General features: G+C 33.6%; 2 pseudogenes; both read right to left on the bottom strand.

Moving 5' to 3' along the window:
* Nucleotides 1-4,100: 4,100 nt before the first annotated feature.
* On the bottom strand, nucleotides 4,101-5,652 carry LOC149240528 (mitochondrial outer membrane protein porin of 36 kDa-like; annotated as a pseudogene).
* A 9,033-nt stretch (nucleotides 5,653-14,685) lies between these two features.
* LOC149240527 (protein DETOXIFICATION 48 pseudogene) lies at nucleotides 14,686-16,753 on the bottom strand (annotated as a pseudogene).
* Between the last annotated feature and the right edge of the window lie 2,383 nt (nucleotides 16,754-19,136).

Raw genomic sequence — 19,136 nt, 5'->3', positions numbered from 1 at the left:
AAAGCACAGGAGTAATAGACTCATGGAACAAATTAGGGTACAACAGATGAAAAGGCCAGGTGAAGAGGCCTCAATTCCAACCAAGTCTGGTTCAAGACTCACATCCTACATGTTAGTATCAACCTAAGGAAACAATAGATCGACATGCATGCTATACTTTGTGGAGTTGATAGAACATTCAAATTTATCTAAGACAAGACCTAGGTCATTGAAAATAGGTGTATGAGGGAGAATAATATGAGGGGATTCATGCAATAGATTCAAGTAGATGCTCGACAACCTCAAGTTAGTTCTTACCAAGATAGGAAGGTGGTTTTTCAACTTGATTTTCAAGATGTCCGAATTCACCAAGATATATGAGAGTCTCATAAGTAAAACAACTTAATTTATTTCCCTACGAAAATTCTTCATCATCTAAGTTGTTTATGACAAAAATTTGTTAGGTAATGAAACTAAAGGAGGATGTGGAATTTCATGGGTAGTGATTTCCTCCCTAGAGGTTTGAGGCTTTCCCTAATCACAGAAATAAGCAAGACAAGATTCGGGATAAGATTTGGTCGCTTTGTAACTTGTAGGTCATCATGATGATCACCAATAAGGATTTGTTTCAGACTAAAAATGTTGGAGAGAAACATAAAACAAATGTCAGAATTTCTCACTCAAATACATCTAGTCCACATATTTTTCATAAAATTCACAACAAAGATGAACGAACCTACCAAAACAATCCTCTAGTGATTCATCAATTTTCAATCTAAGCTGATTTATCCTTTTAAATAGATATTGATAATCATACCTATCAAAAGCTTGATGAAGCTCGTTGATGGGTTGCTCGAACAAATGGATAGAAGTGGTCAGAAACATGTGGCACCATTGCATGACATGACCTTCAAGTGTGAGGGTGAGAAATCTACCCATAACATCTTTACAATGTATTCCATTAGAGTGACAAAAATGGATAACTTGACACATGTTTCAAAATACCATTGTTTGACCTTCGCCATTAAACTTAAACTATGACAAGTGATAGACTATTTTCATAGGGATAAAAAGATTAATATTTTTATAAAAACAACCTGGAATAGAGATTTGGGATGGAGTCATTTAAAAATATGAAGCTAAAATAACGGCTCCAAGGGCTCATATTGTCAGTTGTCCCTCCTTCTAGTGCCAAAAATATATTGACTGGTTAGAATGTACCACCAATAGCTAGGGAGTCTCCTTGGTGTGAATTTCCAATTATAACTCACATTGTTTGGGATAGAAGCCCCATATTGTACGTAGGCCCAACTACCATCATGTTGGTTTCATTCCAGGTTGTCAAATGAGGATATGTTAGAGTGATGACAAGAATGAAATGCTCAGATAATGAGAATAAGGTCATCCTAAGATTAATAGGCTACAAAATGAGGTACAAGAAAGTAACAATAACAATAAGAAGAATCATGCCATGATAAGGATCAGTGAGCTATAACTGCCTCAGACATACATGAACAGGAACATTCTAGAGGTTAATTGTGAACCGGTTCACAATAGGTTACCAGTATGGCATGGAATAAATAAGAATAGATTCAAAGCGAATATGAAAGAAATAAGCTAATTATTAGTTCATTAACATATGTCCATATGAAAGAACACATACAAGCATGATGAAAATACAATAAATATAGTACAACCATCATAAAGATGCTCGGTAATCCCTACTAAAAGAAAATAACTTCTTATTAATATTGTTGCGAATAGAAGTACAAGTACTGCAAACCATAGGGGCCTAAAGTGAAACATGGGCTTCTCATACTATTATCCAATGCAAAAGCCTAGCCTCACCACAACTTACCCTACTAGCTTCCAAGAGTTGAGTGCCTCTAGTTCCTTAAGAAAAAATCATCTATGCAGTGTTAGTACTAGCTCAAGTGCTCAAAGTCCCCCATCAAATGAGGCATGAGAGTATATTTATAGAGGTGAGGTGATTGCTCACCTGCCATGAATTATTTCCTACCCTCATGACTCTTGAACTTCCTCATGGTTCTCTCATGCCTAATGACTAATACATGCCCAATTGATCTTAACATAACTGTTGGAATCATGATGAGAAATATTCACATTATTATAGAAGAGAAGACATGAGGCGCATACAGAGGTTACTTGGAAACCATATAGTACTCATACCTAATGTTGTTACTAGGTCGTGAAACAAGGTTGTGTTGTTCATTTGTTGAACTAAATTACCATGTGCTTACTAATGTTTCTACCATCAAAGTTGACCCTAGTTGTGAAACCTCTATAGGAAACCCTAGTTTCCTTCACCGAGGTCAGCATTCTCATTCGCTCTCTTCTAACTGCAAGAAAATTATGATGGTTACACATATTTGTATTCAAAAAATAAAGTTAGAAACATGACAAATTCATTTAAAGAAAGATACTAATTTGGACCCCTGTACAGTCCCTCATCATAATATGGTCAGCATAGCATCACTCTGAGCTTCAAGGGGCTCATAACCAATGTTTATTGTCCCTTTTCTTTGGTGTCCCTTCGACCCTTTTCTTTTATTTTCCTTACCTTTTGAGTTAGTGACTTATATAGTGTATCTTTTTGTTTATGGTTGTTATCCAAACATGTAATGGGTTTTATCAGCCCCTTTTCTTTCATCCTCAATATACATATCTTTTCCTGAATTGGATGGAAAAAACTTTATTGACTATCTTGGAAGTTTTGCCATAGTAATTGGGTATAATATGGTTGATTCCCTCTAGAGTTGATGCACATTGAGAAAAACATAATGATGAAATGTAAATGAGCTCAGGAAGGCACTCTTTGATGTTAATTTTTAAAGATTTAATCCATTCAACTATTTCATCTTCATGAGATAATAGGTGATGACTATTCCATGTGAACAATAACTTACTAGTATTCCATGTAGTGACCTCCCATATGTGATTCATTTCTCTTGTATTGCTTTTATTTCCCTTTATTTATGTAACCTTTCATATATTTTACCATATGCACCATGTTTAACTATCATATTTTACCTTATGAACTAGATATTGACACAAGTGCTCCATTCAGAGCTTAAGCAATAGTTTCGAATCATTTTGCATATGAGCATGTACATGTGGTAGAGTCTCTCAATTTTCTTTTGTATATCTTCTTTACAATGCCTCTAACACCCACAAAATAATGTCCTCATACTTTAGCATGAATACCACGAAGTACTGGTTATTGGATATTGTATCTACTTTTGGACATATTAATATGGTGGGGGATAAGAAGAATCATAAATGATATCAGATGAAAGAAATTGTAACTTCCTCCTTTCACTTACTTGACTGCATACCATGGATCTATTTTAGACTTTCTAATAGGGTACGCATGGAATCCACATGTTGTACCAACCGCCTCTAGCACTTAATAAGGGTAAATGCATGCTTGAAGTGTTGATATTCGAAGGGCCATTAGGGTCATCTACTAGTGATGGATCCAGACTCTTCAAACCTATGTGCTTTGTGATAACACTTTCTAGAGGATAGCTCGAGTCTAGGCATAGTTTCTTTTCACGTGACTAGTCAGAATTCATAGTATCGTTGATAAATAATTGTGCGAATTATGAAATTAGAATAGTTGCACTAGAGAGTCACATTTCAAATTGTTTATTGAGATAACATTATCATTTTAAAATTAAAATGTTACTTATTAGTGAGCTTCTTTTGAATATCACCATCTAAAAGGCACCCTCCAACACTAGACACCAATTTTTTTAAACTGAAAATTGCACTTTGTAGGTCACATTTTGCAATGACAGTGCCATTGATAGTTGTGAGTGCAACCTATGATATGAGTCTTCTTGAGTCGCATTAGAAAAAGTCACATCTCTAGGATGTTGGAAAAGGAGAGGGTTGTGAAAATCATCTATGACCTCAACCTAATGAAAGTCATAAAAAGACCAATGCTACTACCAACTAAGGACATGACTTATGGATTGAATGGGTTCAAGACAAAAGATCTAGGTTTACTGTGTATCAGAAGTGGAACTTATTCAAATTCGCTCAAGTTCCCAGATTTAAATTCCTCAAGAAATCGCTTTCGCTACTTTTCATTTAGATCATCTCAAGGCTTTAAAACCAATTTTGTCACTCTTATCAAATGCCTTGGTCTCGAATTCTCCATAAATTGTTACTAGTAATTTAGGCCTCAACTTGTGTTGGATAAGTGTGCCAAGCTTCCAATGATTGTTAAGTCATAATTTCATTCTAGTAAGATGACCAATAGCATAAGAACTCTCAAATATATAAGCATTATAATTTATTGAAAATTTGTGGGTGAATTTAACCATAGTTGCAGTGTACGCAAGTTTTGAAACACCAATGCCTACATTATATTTTGAAAATGTGCCTGATGCAGTGTCAAAGGCCATCTCATTACCAACTGAAATTTCCTCATTACCAAGTGCACCAAATACCTCAGCAATGGGAGTAGGTGTCATACCAACACTTGAGATCAATCCCACATGATCATGAACGTACTACAATTCCCCTTGTCGGACTTCTAATCTAGTATTTTGAAGCTCAAATAGTATTTGCATTTGGAATGGGTTAATCAAGAGTTGTTGTTGTTAAGGTATTATAATTTGTATCAATATTCACATCCACGGTTTCATATTGATAAATGCGTTGTGTGTTGGGACATCTATAAAACAATTCCCCTTTCTTTACACCCATTATATATAAATGTCATTCCAGTCTCGCTGAATGTAGATCGAATAATTTCCCCTTTCTTTGCATGACTATTGTGTAGCGCTTGATGCCCAAAACTAGTTATTTTTGGTTAGAGACTAAACATGGGTGAGGGAAACTTGGAATAAGAGTACTCACTGCAAGGGAATATGAGCATTACAAATAGGTCACAATTTGGGAAAGCAATGCAAGTCTCAGTTTCTAGATGCGGTGTTGGGGAAACAAGATGCAATCAATAACTAGATTTGAGATCACAGGTGAGAGATGTGACTTGGACCAGTGGCATAGTCACATTTTAATGTAGGTCACACTTTCTTTTGCCATTTTTAAGGCTTACGATTTTGATTTTATGACTTGAAGAGAGGTCTTATAGTCACATTGTACTCTAGGTCTCATTCTTTGGATGCATGTCTAAGATTCTAAAATGTGATTTTGCAACATGTGGGAGAGAATGTCACTTGTGAGATTGCAGAAAGGAATTGTAGCCAATGAAGAGGTTTTTGACTAGAAGTGTAACCTGCGTTGATGTTGACTCACTGATAGAGACACTTTACAACCCAACTAGGGAAGGAACATCTATCCTTGTATCCCAATAAGAAAGACTCAATTCAACTTGCTTATGTTTCCAAATAGCACCTGGAAGATTAGTTTTTTCAGAGCAACCAATAAACATCATATCATTATTTTTAATGTCCAAAGTGGTTGAGGCAGGGCTAGGCACAACATATTATGGTAGTCTCCAACATTGCATTTCCTATTCAATTTCCTAGAGATGATCAACACACACCTGTAGTTCTTTTCTCTTTTCAAATTTATAGTAGGAGATATAAAATAATCTAATCTTGACTGAGCATGAATAAGAGGAACAAATTCATGTAGTTCATAATCTTCCCACAATGTAATGTCACCTTCAATTGACATTCCATAGCTGTCTGTATTAGGATCCAGATCCTTATTTTCATGTAGTGTGTTAAAAAGTGCGACAAATTGCCTCCAAAAGAAGGACCTTGCATTGGCTTGCTTCTAAACAACCATTAGAGAATTTTTGAGGTAAAAAATGGGCCTCAAAACAAAAATATACAACCAAAATAAACTTTACAAGAACCAATACAATTTAAGATGATGATGTAAACCATGGGGGATGAGGAACAAATTCATGTAGTTCATAATCTTCCCACAGTGTAATGTCACCTTCAATTGACATTCCATAGCTATCTGTATTAGGATCCAGGTCCTTATTTTCATGTAGTGTGTTCAAAAGTGCGACAAATTACCTCCAAAAGAAGGACCTTGCATTGGCTTGCTTCTCAACAACCATTAGAGACTTTTTGAGGTAAAAAATGGGCCTCAAAACAAAAATATACAACCAAAATAAAATTTACAAGAACCAGTACAATTTAAGATGATGATGTAAACCATGGGGGATGATTCACCATTTTGGAGTAAAAAGGTAAAAACATTAAAAAATAAAAATAAAAAGTTACTTTTTCAACTCCTATTTTCAATTTATCTCCCTACAATTTTACTCAAACTTCGAGCAGGAGAACTCGTTGGATGCATAATTTAATTCCTTTTCCAAGGAGTACCCATGTTGCATACTTTCAATGGACCCTGTTGCATGAAAAATGAGAAATAACCTACCTTCAAAAACCCCTTATAGTTACCAAATATCCTATGTGTCCATTGTTTAAAGTAGTTTTAATATACCTTTTTATTTGTACCACTGATATGGAAACAAATAAAATCTTATAAGACTACAAATTACAAAAATAAGAAAAAAGTGAATTGACCTCCTGACATAGGCATATGCCAATGAGCAAGATAGTTGTGGATTCAAGGGCTTAGTGTTATTCTACATTCACCTCTCTCTTCAATCTCATACATGGTCATGTATTCAGGAGGAAAGAGTTTATGTATATGGATATCTATTTGTAGATTTAAGCAAGTGAACTCAAGGAGTAGGATCCCCCACCCTCATGGATTCTTGACTCTTACTAAGTCATTAATTAAGGCCTCCTCATGGGATGAACAAGTGGTTGGAACAATGTGATGTTATCCCCTCCACCTAGTGTCAAATCCCATGAGGAGAGACATCTTTGGCCTGTTGTGATAAGGCTCAAGGAGTAGGATCCTCCAAACTTGTGGAGTCTAAGCTCTTGTAAAGACATAAATTCCTAGTATGCCTGGATTATGGGATGTTGGGTATACTCTTGATGTTGTAGTGGAAGCTACTAGGTTTGATCTTGGGCCTCACCCAAATTACTCCAACGAGTTACTAATTCACCATGGTTAAAAAAAACAAAAATATACTTTTCACTCTCTAGATCTCTAATCTTGTTAACAATTTAAGGAAAAATATTTATCTTTCCATCAAGCTTGTCTTTGTAATGGTCTACCTAGTAACCCACTCTTATTTTCTTATCATTCATACACAAAGGCATTTTGATTAGGACAAACACAATAAATTGTGATTGTGTGGCTTGATCTAGCCTAGGGGATTTCTATTATCATTAGGTGGGAATCAATCCTTTCTTCTCTATACTCTATCATAGTATTATCTTTTTTCATATATTAACATGGTCATCATTTTTCCCAAAAAATGAAAAAATATATTATGTTGTAAGAGGGGCATATGGAATATAGATCCTATGGGCTAATCTTGTAATACAAGGAATGCACTAGAATAAAGTAGAAATAACATTATCTTAGTTGGTGCAAAAAAAAATTAATGTTTACATTTAAAACATATACTTTAAGGAAGAGTTTATCTTTAATCCCTTAAAATGAATGAGAGGGCCCATGCCCATATCTCTAGGAAAATTCCCTACTACAATAACACCGAGAAGATTTGGTTCCATATGTGTCATAAGGATACCAGCTTGGAAAATAGGTGATGATATTATAAATCTAAGAGGATGAAAAGGGGGCAATCTACATATCTCTCTAGTGCTAAATTACTAATTTTTTGGTCCCTTTCCCAATCCGTGCCAGATATGGGCCATTGTTGATTCATTTTTCACAATAGATTCCTTCATTTCACATGTTTTTGGATGGAAATAATGATAGAGACAATATTCTTCAAATTGGGAGCAGTAGCAACAATGTTCCACTATATATGAATTGAAACATTATAGTAGATCAAACATTTTCATCCAAGTTTAGTAGTGTTGCACCTTTTATGACTACCCTAAACTTAGTGCAAGCACTTTCAGATCTCCATGAGAATAGTGATGCCACATTTGATTTATCTACCAATAGCTAATTTTCATGCAAATCTAACATATTTATCCTAAATCAATTTCTTAGTTAGATTTGATCATATGTTTAGTGGAACTCTGCTAATCTTTCTTATATGTAGGCATCAAGTTTCTTACCCATAACCCTTGAACAATGTGTATAACAACAAACCTCACGCCTGTGTCTCCCAAACACGCACCACTAGCAACCCCAAAAATACATATGTGCCTATTTCAATTAAAAATACCTCTACCATCTCCACCCCTCCCCAAATATAAAAATATGTATGACTCTTTTTCCACAGTTCTAAAAACAAACTCCCTTATCAATGGATATGATAAGATATTAGTTTCAAACTCCCTTATCAATGGATATGATAAGATATTAGTTAATAAATGAATCTCCAATATAAATATAAAACGATTCACTTATATACCTTAAATTCACTTAATAATTAATATACAAAATATTTTTAAAATTAAAATATTTTTAAAATAATAATAATTTCAAACTTCAAAAGTTTAATATTTAAAAATTATATTTTATTTAGAAACTATTTTTTATTATATTAAATGGATGCATATTAATTTTAAATTGTTACAAGGAAAAGTTTAGGCAAATTACTATAAGAGAATTTTAAAAGGTTTTTAGTTTGTGAGATGCTTTCCATATTTAAAAGGAAAAGTGATGATATCCACTTCATTAAAAGTAAATATAAAGTAGATCTATTGGTTGTATATTGATTTATTAATTTTATTCTTTTATTAATATATAATTTATTATAATTATAATTATTTATATAATGAAATAAATATATATCAATATTAGTATTGTTGATGCCCGATCTTATTATTAGATATTTAAGTACAATTTCAACCCAGAAATTTAGATACGTAAAAGTCCTTGAGCTCGTTTTTATTGTTATTCGTTATTATTATTAATATAAGGAATCCAAATAACTCTGTAAATTACGATGGTTGGTATGCTTTAAATGTATTCATATAATAAATTTAATGTATTTTAATTACTTAAAGTTTTAAGGGTTATAATATGATTAAATAAAATTAAATAAAGTTATAATGGATAACATGATTATGAGCATGGAATATGGTTTAAAATTGTTTATGTTTAGTTAAGAGTTTGTATTTTTTTGGATGCAAGGAAACATGTTAACAACCCAAGACCTAAAAGCATTTGGTAGAAGTGAATGTCTTCCCCCTTATGAACCATTAGCGGGTTATTTCAGGTGGCGTGGTTTTCCTCGAATAATGGTGATGAGTCAGCTTGCATTCGCAGATAGCAACCAGAGATGGATGTCCTCACTATTGGTTTGCCAACTGAGTTATGATAGGTTTTCCTACCTTTGCAAAAAATGGATAGTATGTTTTAAATATGTTAATGTAATATATATTTTCATTATTATTTAATGATTTAATAGGATTAAAAACATAAATAATAATTATTGATTTTTTCAATAAGATCTTTTCTAATTAATTCAAGATATTACATCTTGTTGTCATGCTTCTAAAAAATTTGTTGGCCCCACTTTTACTAGATTTGTTGACCAACAATAGCATGCCCAGATACATAGTGAATTTCTAAAATGGAATCATACTCTGAGCCGACTCATCTAGACCCAATACACGGGGTAGAAGAGGTATGAATCCACAATGCATGCACCCCTCCATGTGGGCCAAATGAGTTTCCAAATGGTTAAGTTATTCCTAGATGTGTTGTTTCCCTCTCCAAAGGCTGCCCAGTCTATCATGCATCTCCCACAAGTTGTTTTGGACATGTTTAATAAAATCCATGGTGTCACTATGATCATCTTGTCGATCCTATTTGAGTTGGTCTAGCGCATCATCCAGTTGCCGAATCGAACTAACACGGTCTTTCCTCATAGGAGGGTTTATTGTTTCTCCGCAGCTTTGTTCACAGCGTTGTTGTCCACCTTGAGTTCTCCTCCTGTCCAATCCTTGATCATTCCCATCACACAAAGGAGGCATCTTCACCGCCCACTCTTGTGAGTCTTGAACCTGAGAGACCTCGCCTCTAATGCACCAACAAGACAACCTGTTTGCCCCACGATAGGCATCAACCATGACCCCCAAAGAAAAATATATAAGATTGTGAAACATCTACAGACCTCCAAAGGAATATCCTAAACAAGTATAACGAAACCTATAGGGATGCATAGACTCGTCACATTTCCAAACAATATGAAGAGTAGACCAAAGTTCAAAAAAAACTCATAGCTTTCTAGAATAACTCTTCGCATAAAAGGACAAGATGTTATTTGAGAGGTGAATCCAGAAAGCCCACCAACTCGCTTTGTTCCCATTTCCAGAACCCAAAACATTAATGCACAGAAAGGATACTTTTCTGGGGCCACCAAAACCCTCCAAAATTTAACACCAATCCCGACTATAAAACCAAAGAATTGATCAACGGAACCAAGAGACATGCAAGCAGACCAACAATGGGGAATAAGGAAAATTAGCCCTAAAGCGAGTTCAAAACCTTTACCTAGAAAATGGAATTCATTAAATTCCCCAACACTTGCGCCCCTTTGCTTGAATCTTGCCTCAACCATCTTGATAAAGCTATGAATACATCGAATGTAAACTGATGAGAACACCTTGAACTCAAATCCCAAATTCTCGTGCTTCGGTTCATAATAAAAAAATTGGCAATGTTGTTGTAGCTGGCTTGAGATCATCCTTTCTTTATTGTGACTTGAGGAGTAGGGATAACTACAAGCAAACTACCACCCTGCGCATCCAAACTTCCAAACTCTCTCACCAACATAACTCTCATACTCTCTTGCATCCAACTTCGTTCTACAGAGTCATATGTGCCATATATATCTCCATCCTTCTCTAAAAAATATATTCTCATGCTTATAACATGAAGCATGCATGACACGCAACCTTAACTCCTATAACAAATGGATGGGGTGGCGAGCCCCTCCCTCCCAACATTTTCTCTAATAATAACTCCATAAAAAATGATTATTATAAATCTTATTTTAAATTTACTAATCCATTTACTATATTCTCTATTGGAGATCCTACTTTCAATTTATTATTTTATTATCAACCCTATCATAAATATAATTTATTTTCTTGAAACCCATTTTGCTCACTCTCTTCCTAATTTTATAATTCATTTAAAATATAAAATAATTATTAAAAAGTTTATTTTCATTTTTTAAATTTTACTATTTATGAAAATAAATAATTAATTAAAATTTAATTTAATAATAATTTATTATATATAATTAATTATTTTTGGTTTAAAATTTATATATATATAGATATATATATATATATCTTTTAAATAATAATAATAAAGATTAAATGTGAAATATAACTGTGAGATATTTTGTTATTTTTAATCAAATTCAAAACTCAATTTAACTTGATATTTTTCATAAATCTAGAAATATTTATATTTTTCAATAATATTAATAGATTCTATTTTTATAAAAATCTAAAGTCAAAGAATTAGTTGATGTTATAAATAAACACCATCCACTGAATTGTTACCATTAAATGTGAATAATTTCTAAAATGGCATAATACTCCGAGCCAACTCATCTAGACTCAATACAGGGGGTAGAAGAGGTATGAATCCACAATTCATGTACCCCTCCATGTGGGCCAAATGAGTTTCCAAATGGTTAAGTTGCTTCTAGATGCGTTGTTTCCCTCTCTAGAGGCTCACCAGTCTATCATGCATATCCCACAAGTTGTTTTGGACATGATTAATAAAATCCATGGTGTCATTGTGATCATCTTGTCGGTCCCAGTTGAGTTGGTCTAGTGCGTCACCCAGTTGTCGAATCGAACTAACACGGTCTTTCCTCATGGGAGGGTCTATTGTTTCTCCATGGCTTTGTTCACAATGTTGTTGTCAACCTTGAGTTCTCCTCCTACCCAGTGCTTGATCATCCCCGTCATGCAAAGGAGGCATCTTCACCACCCACTCTTGTGAGTCTTAAACCTAAGAGAGATCACCTCTAATGCACCAACAAGACAACCTGTTTGCCTCACGAAAGGCCTCAATCAACCATGACCCCCAAAGAAAAATACATAAGATCGTGAAACATCCACAAACCTCCAAAGAAGTATCCTAAACAAGTGTAAGGAAACCTACAGGGATGCATAAACTCGTCATATTTCCCAACAATATGAAGAGCGTACCATAGTTTAGAAAAAACTCATAGATTTTTAGAATAACCCTTCACATCAAAGGACAGGATGTTATTTGAGAGGCGAATCCAGAAGGCCCACCAACTGGCTTTGTTCGTGTTTCCAGAACCCAAAACACTAATGTGTAGAAGGGGTACTTTTTTGGGGCCACTAAAACCTTCCAAAATGTAACACCAATCTTGACTATAAAATCCAAGAATTGACCAATGGAACCAAGAGACATGCAAGCAGACCATCAATGGGGAATAAGGAAAATTAGCCCTAAATCAAGGTTCAAAACCTTTACCTAGAAAATGAAATTCATTAAATTCCACAACACTTTCGCCCCTTCGCTCAAGTCGTGCCTTAACCATCTTAACAAAGCTACAAATACACCGAATGTAAAATGATGAGAGCACCTTGAACCCAAATCCCAAATTCATGTGCTTCGGTTCACAACAAAGAAATTGGCAATGTTCTTGGAGCTTGCTTGAGATCTTCCTTTCTTTGTCGTGACTTGAGGAGTAGGGATAACCACAAGAAAACTACCACCCTGCACATCTAAACTTCCAAACTCTCTCACCACCATAACTCTCATACTCTCATACATCCAACTTCGTTCTACAGAGTCAGATGTACCACATATATCTCCATCCTTCTCTAGAAATATATTCTTGTGCTTATAACATGAAGTGTGCATGACATGCAACCTTAACTCCTATGACAAGTGAATGGGGTGGTGGGGCCCCTCCCTCCAAACATTTTCGCTAATACTCACCCCATCAAAAATAATTATTATAAATTTTATCTTAATTTACTAATCGATTTATTATATTCATTATTAATTTTCAAAGATCCTTTTAAAAATTATTGTTTTTGTGAGATCTTACTTTCAATTTATTATTTTATTATCAACCATATCACAAGTATAATATCTATATATATATAAAAGTAATAATTAATTAATTAAATGGGGGGACGAGTCCCAAAATACATGCTCAATGAAACATATAAGCTGCCGCGCAGTGTCACATATTGGGAATCGATCACAGGTGGGGAGCGTGAAAGTCGACTGCCCCAACCGCCTGAACTGTGCACTCGTGTGCAAACCCATTTTACTCACTCTCTTCTTAATTCTATAATTTATTATTAAAAAATTTATTAATTTATTATTAAAAATTTTATTTTCAATTTTTTCTAATTTTACTATTTATGAAAATATATAATTATTTAAAATTTAATTTAATAATAATTTATTATATATAATTAATTAGTTTTGGTTTAAAATTTTAATATATATTTTTTTAATAATATTAATAAAGGTGAAATATAGCTGTGAGATATTTTGCTACTTTTAATAAAATTCAAAACTTAATTTAACCTCATATTTTCAATAAATCTAGAAATATTTATATTTTTTTAAAGTATTAATAGATTCTACCTTTATAAAAATCTAAAGTCAAAGAATTAGTTGATGCTATAAATAAACACCATCCACTGAATTGCTACCATTAAATGTGAATAATTTATGCAGGTCAAATTTGAATAAACCTTAAAAAACTATACCCTATTCACTTCCATTACTTACATTGTCAATGCCACGTGGATATGATCCATACCAATGGCGGACAACTATTCACTTCCATTACTTACATTGTCATTGCCACGTGGATATGATCCATACCAATGGGTGACAACTAAGAAAGTGAAGTTTATTAGTTTCAATAAACATCGTTGACTACTTCTTCCCAATTTTCCTTACACATACTTCTAGCCACTGTCCATATTAATGTACAAACACTTGTCATGACAACTTTCCGTGATGCTTTTCAATAAAGCACCATGCAGATGCTTTATGTGCTTACTGGAGCTTGGCATACTCGCATCTGAAAGTGCTCAAAAATAATAAAAAATATATACATTAACCTCGTATCAAATCTATATTTTAAAAAATATATATATTAACCTCGTATCAAAGCTATGTTTTAAATTCATGAAAAAGCGCTGTCACAGCTTGAAATTTATGCAGTCTAACAAAAAGTACTATGAGACTCTAGCCTTTACATATTCAGAGAATGTGAACATTAATAATATAAATTATAAGCAAGGAGTCAATATGTACATGCAAAGTCAATAAAGATCTAGAAATATTAATGTGTTTGAGTAAATTTCTCCAGAGGACCACAATATCTGATTTAATTAAAAGAAACTAAATCATCATCGTCTACATAATAGGAGCATCCTGCAACTATTGAAAAATATTAAATCATTATTTAGCGAGCATCATAATAACGACGAACAGATTCGAAAAGGACTTCAACGCCTTGTGGTGTTCGGTATCGGGATGGGAATTTAGACAAAGGCATCCATCCCCCCATGAGAATGTGACTGTGAAACCACAATCTCAGTTCGACTATATTTATACCTCAAAGGTCATGCACCGCCTATTTTCTTGGTAAAGATGCATGCATGGTGAGATAAAATTTTTGACCACCTTTTTCGAGCAAAATCCGCATTAGTTGACTCAAGAATGGATTCCATAATTTTCATGCTCCTGGCTCACGTGATCGCTCAGTTCCTTCGCCCTATGGGCCTGTAGAATCCAGTCGGTCCGCAGCAATATATATAACATGAGAGTGACACAACAAGCTTGAGCTGCAAGCAACCCTAGCCATAGTCCCAGGAATTCAAATTTTAATACAAATGTCAAAATTATTGCAACTGGCATGCCAATTATATAGAATGCACCTAGGTTTATATTGGCGCCGACTGTGGGCCGAGCGCTGCCTCGCAGAACTCCGCAGCCTGTGGTCTGAGGACAATTGCCCACTTCGCAGAGCCCTACAATGGGGAGAACCGCCGATACCAGTGACAAAATTTTGGCATCTTTGGTAAACATTTTGCCCCATGTGTGGCGCATGGTTACAGTAAAACACAAGGCGAGGAGACTCATTACAACTGCACATGCAAGCCCTACTAGCATTGAGACTCGCGCTTTTGAAGGTCTGTTGGCACCAAGAACGTTCCCAACTCTCGTCGAAACTGCCAGGCTGAGGGACGAAGGGAAAATGTAAAGCAGAGCTGTGGTTTGAATCAGAATTCCCATGGCTGCCACTGTTGCCTTTGGATCTAACAATAGCCCACATAGAAGTATCATAATTTCGTACCACCACCATTCCAAGCACACAGATGTGCAGCTTGGAATAGCCAGAGTCATAAGCGAACCCCAACCTTGGAGGCATTCTTTGGATGGCTTCTGCCATGACTTCTTATACACCCCTGATAAATAAAGGTAGCATATTAATGCCAATACTGTATTAAGATTTGTCCAAACTTGAACCAGAGCGACCCCTCTGATACCCATCTTGAAATACTGCACTAATAGAAAATTTAGAGGAATATGAAAAAGAACAGCAATGGCTGCAGACCATGTCAGAGCCAGTGTAATATTCTGAGTTCTAAGATAAATCCTGAGAGGATGAAGAAATGCTTGAATTATCAGATCTGGCAGTGAGAAAACAATGTATGTGTTTGCTAGGCTAGTAATACTTTCGTCCTGACCACATAGTAGAAGAATTGGCTTCATATTACACCACAAAATTCCAATGGGCAACGTAGCACAGAGAAGCATGAGAACGGTTCTTTGGAGTGTGAGACCCAAAACAGACCATCGTTTTGCTCCATATGCTTGACCACATATGGGTTCCATTCCCATGGCCAACCCAGACATGACTGAATACCCTGTTATGTTTGCGAAACCCATGGAAAGAGACCCTCCTGCCAGCTCCAACTCCCCAAGGTGACCTAGGAACAACGTTGATATCATGCCTCTCAAGTACTGAACCAGACCCATCAGTATCATTGGACCTGTTATTCTACCCAATGTCACCATCTCCTCTAATACCTGCAAAATCAAGGTGATACAAATTGCATCTCAGTGTCAAGTAAATCCCAACGAGATTACAACGTCCCACCCAGGACCAAATTACCTAGTGTTCTAGAAGTTTTCATAACGAGACAAACATGTAACAAAACGAGAAGCGGTGCAAATTGAAATAAGTAGTGGATTATCTTATTAAAAGTTCCAGAAGTGTTCATTATCATGTTCTTAATTGTGAAAATCTACATCCTAAAATTTCAAGAAATATAGTTTAAGCTACAAATTTGTAACAAAACAAGAAACCAAACCATGCAAATTGAAATACATGGTCAATTATTTCATTAAAAAATTTCGTCATCATGTTCTTGATTGTGAAAATCTACATGCTAAAATTCCAAAAAATATAGTTGAAAAGACAAATTACTTGTAACAAAACCAGAAACAGAGCAAATTGAAAAACATTGTGAATTACCTCATTAAGCGTTGGCCAACGCTTGAGCTCGTCGGGATGACCAGGGTTCGATTCCTGTTCTTCGATTTCAAAACAGCACTCCGCGTGCTCAGTATTTAGCAAATTGATCTCGCAGGGTACGCTACAGCTTTCAGCTTCTAGTCGCGTCTCAGCATGGTCGCAAAGATTGAGATGCTCTTCGCTATTTTCGCTGGACCCAAACATGGCCACTATATCAGTCAGCGCGCGATAGGGACGCATATTACTATGTAAATCCTAATCCCAATCCCAACCCCAATCCCCAGTGCAAGGAAGATGCAGCTTATAATCACCTTCCCTATTGTGGGTTATAAAGAAGATCATGAACATGGCAAAAATAGGGACGTAAATTGAGAAAGTACGGCCACCATTCAAGAACGGAATCAACAAAGGTCTCCAGATCGACTCCGGGAGTCTTCTCCGTGTTGACCTCTACACTAAAACGGGACGCCGTATTAAGCCCAGACACGATGGCGAGCCATGTAACCATTGAGAGAAGTGAAGGGCCAATTCTCTTTTTCTCTGAATTTCCGCTACTAGAAGCAACTTGTTCGACCAAAACTCTAACACTTCATCACGTGACACAGTGCTCATAGTCGGTTTTCGCGAGAAAAATCGACATGCTATGGCTTAACCTCTCATCGAAAATTAGAATTTGTCCCGTTCTCGCGGTCGCCGCATACTGTAAAAAAATACAAAGGAGCAGAATTCAAGCGTCCAGCTTTAAATGGCTGCAAATTTTTCGTTAACCTAGGCATTCAGGCATTCAGAAACCATGTGATAAATCACCGCGGGGAATCAAATTCAAAGATGCATGAGCATTAGTGTATAATAATGATAGCTAAATTCCAGAATTTTACACTTGTGTGAGATATTTTTATTGATTTCAAATTTCGGCATGCCATGAGAAATTAGATGAAAATAAATATTATTGAAAAAGAGAAGCTCGCCTTATCAATTTGCATGGCATAAATTCTGTTGATCGGAAAAATTAGCGCTACAGAATTTACATTGTATGTGTGGGCATGTCATTTTAAAAAGAGAATTTACATTTATGTGTGGGCATGTCATTTTAAAAGAGGTTAAAAAAAATAGTTTTTAAAATTGTTATGATATTTTTATAGTTTTATATTATTATATTATTTTAATAATATAATAATGATTTAATATTATTATGAGCTATTTTTATTATTAATTAATGTATATTAGAAATTTATATTATTAATATAATATTTATATAATAATATATATAAATAATCTGGTTGTTAATATTTATACAGTTATTAATAATCTTAAATATCAATAATAATTAAATACCAATAATAATTAACCGAATGTATACAAATCCTAAGATAAAGCTTAAAAATACTAAAGCTTAATAATAATAATAATAATATGAGTTTATATTATTATAATAATATTAATATAATAACCATAAATATATAAGAATATAATTGCTATTATTTGTATAGTTATTAATTATAATAAATAATTGGTCTTTATTGTTATTATTATAATAATATTGATTATATTATTATTATTATAATATAATATTATTATAATATTATAATAGGATATTATTATTATTATTATTATTGTTATTATTATTTTTATAATTTTATATTATTCTATTATTTTAATAGTATAATGATAATCTAATATTATTATGAGCTATTTTTATTATTAATTAATATATATTATGAATTTATATAATTATTATAATATTAATATAATATATATATATAGTTATTAATAATCTTAAATACTGATAATAATTAACCCTATGTATACATTAAAAATACTAAAACTTAATAATAATAATAATAATAATAAGAGTTTATATTATTATAATAATATTAATATAATAATCATAAATATATAATTATATAAGAATATAGTTACTATTATTTGTATAGTTATTAATTATCATAAATAATAAATAATTGGTCTTTTAGTGTTTTTATTATAGTAACACTGAATATATTATTATTATAATAATAGTTATATTTGTATATTATTATAATAATATAATATAATATAATATTATAATCGATTATTATTATTATTATTATTATAATATTATTTTAATAATATAATGATAATCTAATATTATTATGAGTTATTCTTATTATTAATTAATATATATTAGGAGTTTATATTATTATTATAATATTAATATAATAAAATATAAAAATAATCTGGTTGTTAATATTTATATGGTTATTAATAATCTTAAATCTAGTTGATAATATTTATATAGTTATTAATAATCCTAAATATCCATAATATTTTTTTTTTTGTAAGCTAAGGCGAGATTCTTCATATCTATTACTGTAAAATAAAAAGCAGATAAAATAAAAAGCAGATACATATGGACAGGTCTCAACCCGCCACGAAGGGAAACCGGGTTTCTTGACCACCGGGTTTCTTGACCACCTGAAATTTTTAACAGCCATCCAAAAATAGAATACCATCAATCTTTCTACCCATGGTATATATCCATCTATTCGTACTACAGTCAAACTAAGAGTCTTTTGAGTCATCAATAACTAGCATATCTAAACAAAACTGAAAGCAAAAAACCTCCTTTTAGCTGCTCCATCTG

This window comes from Pinus tabuliformis, chromosome 8 (genome assembly GCF_031772625.1).
Source record: "Pinus tabuliformis cultivar Carrire ecotype Pingquan chromosome 8, CPIR1, whole genome shotgun sequence".
Classification (NCBI taxonomy): Eukaryota; Viridiplantae; Streptophyta; class Pinopsida; order Pinales; family Pinaceae; genus Pinus; species Pinus tabuliformis.
The sequence above is the reverse complement of the archived record's forward strand: the minus strand, read 5'-3'. Positions and strand labels throughout refer to the sequence as shown.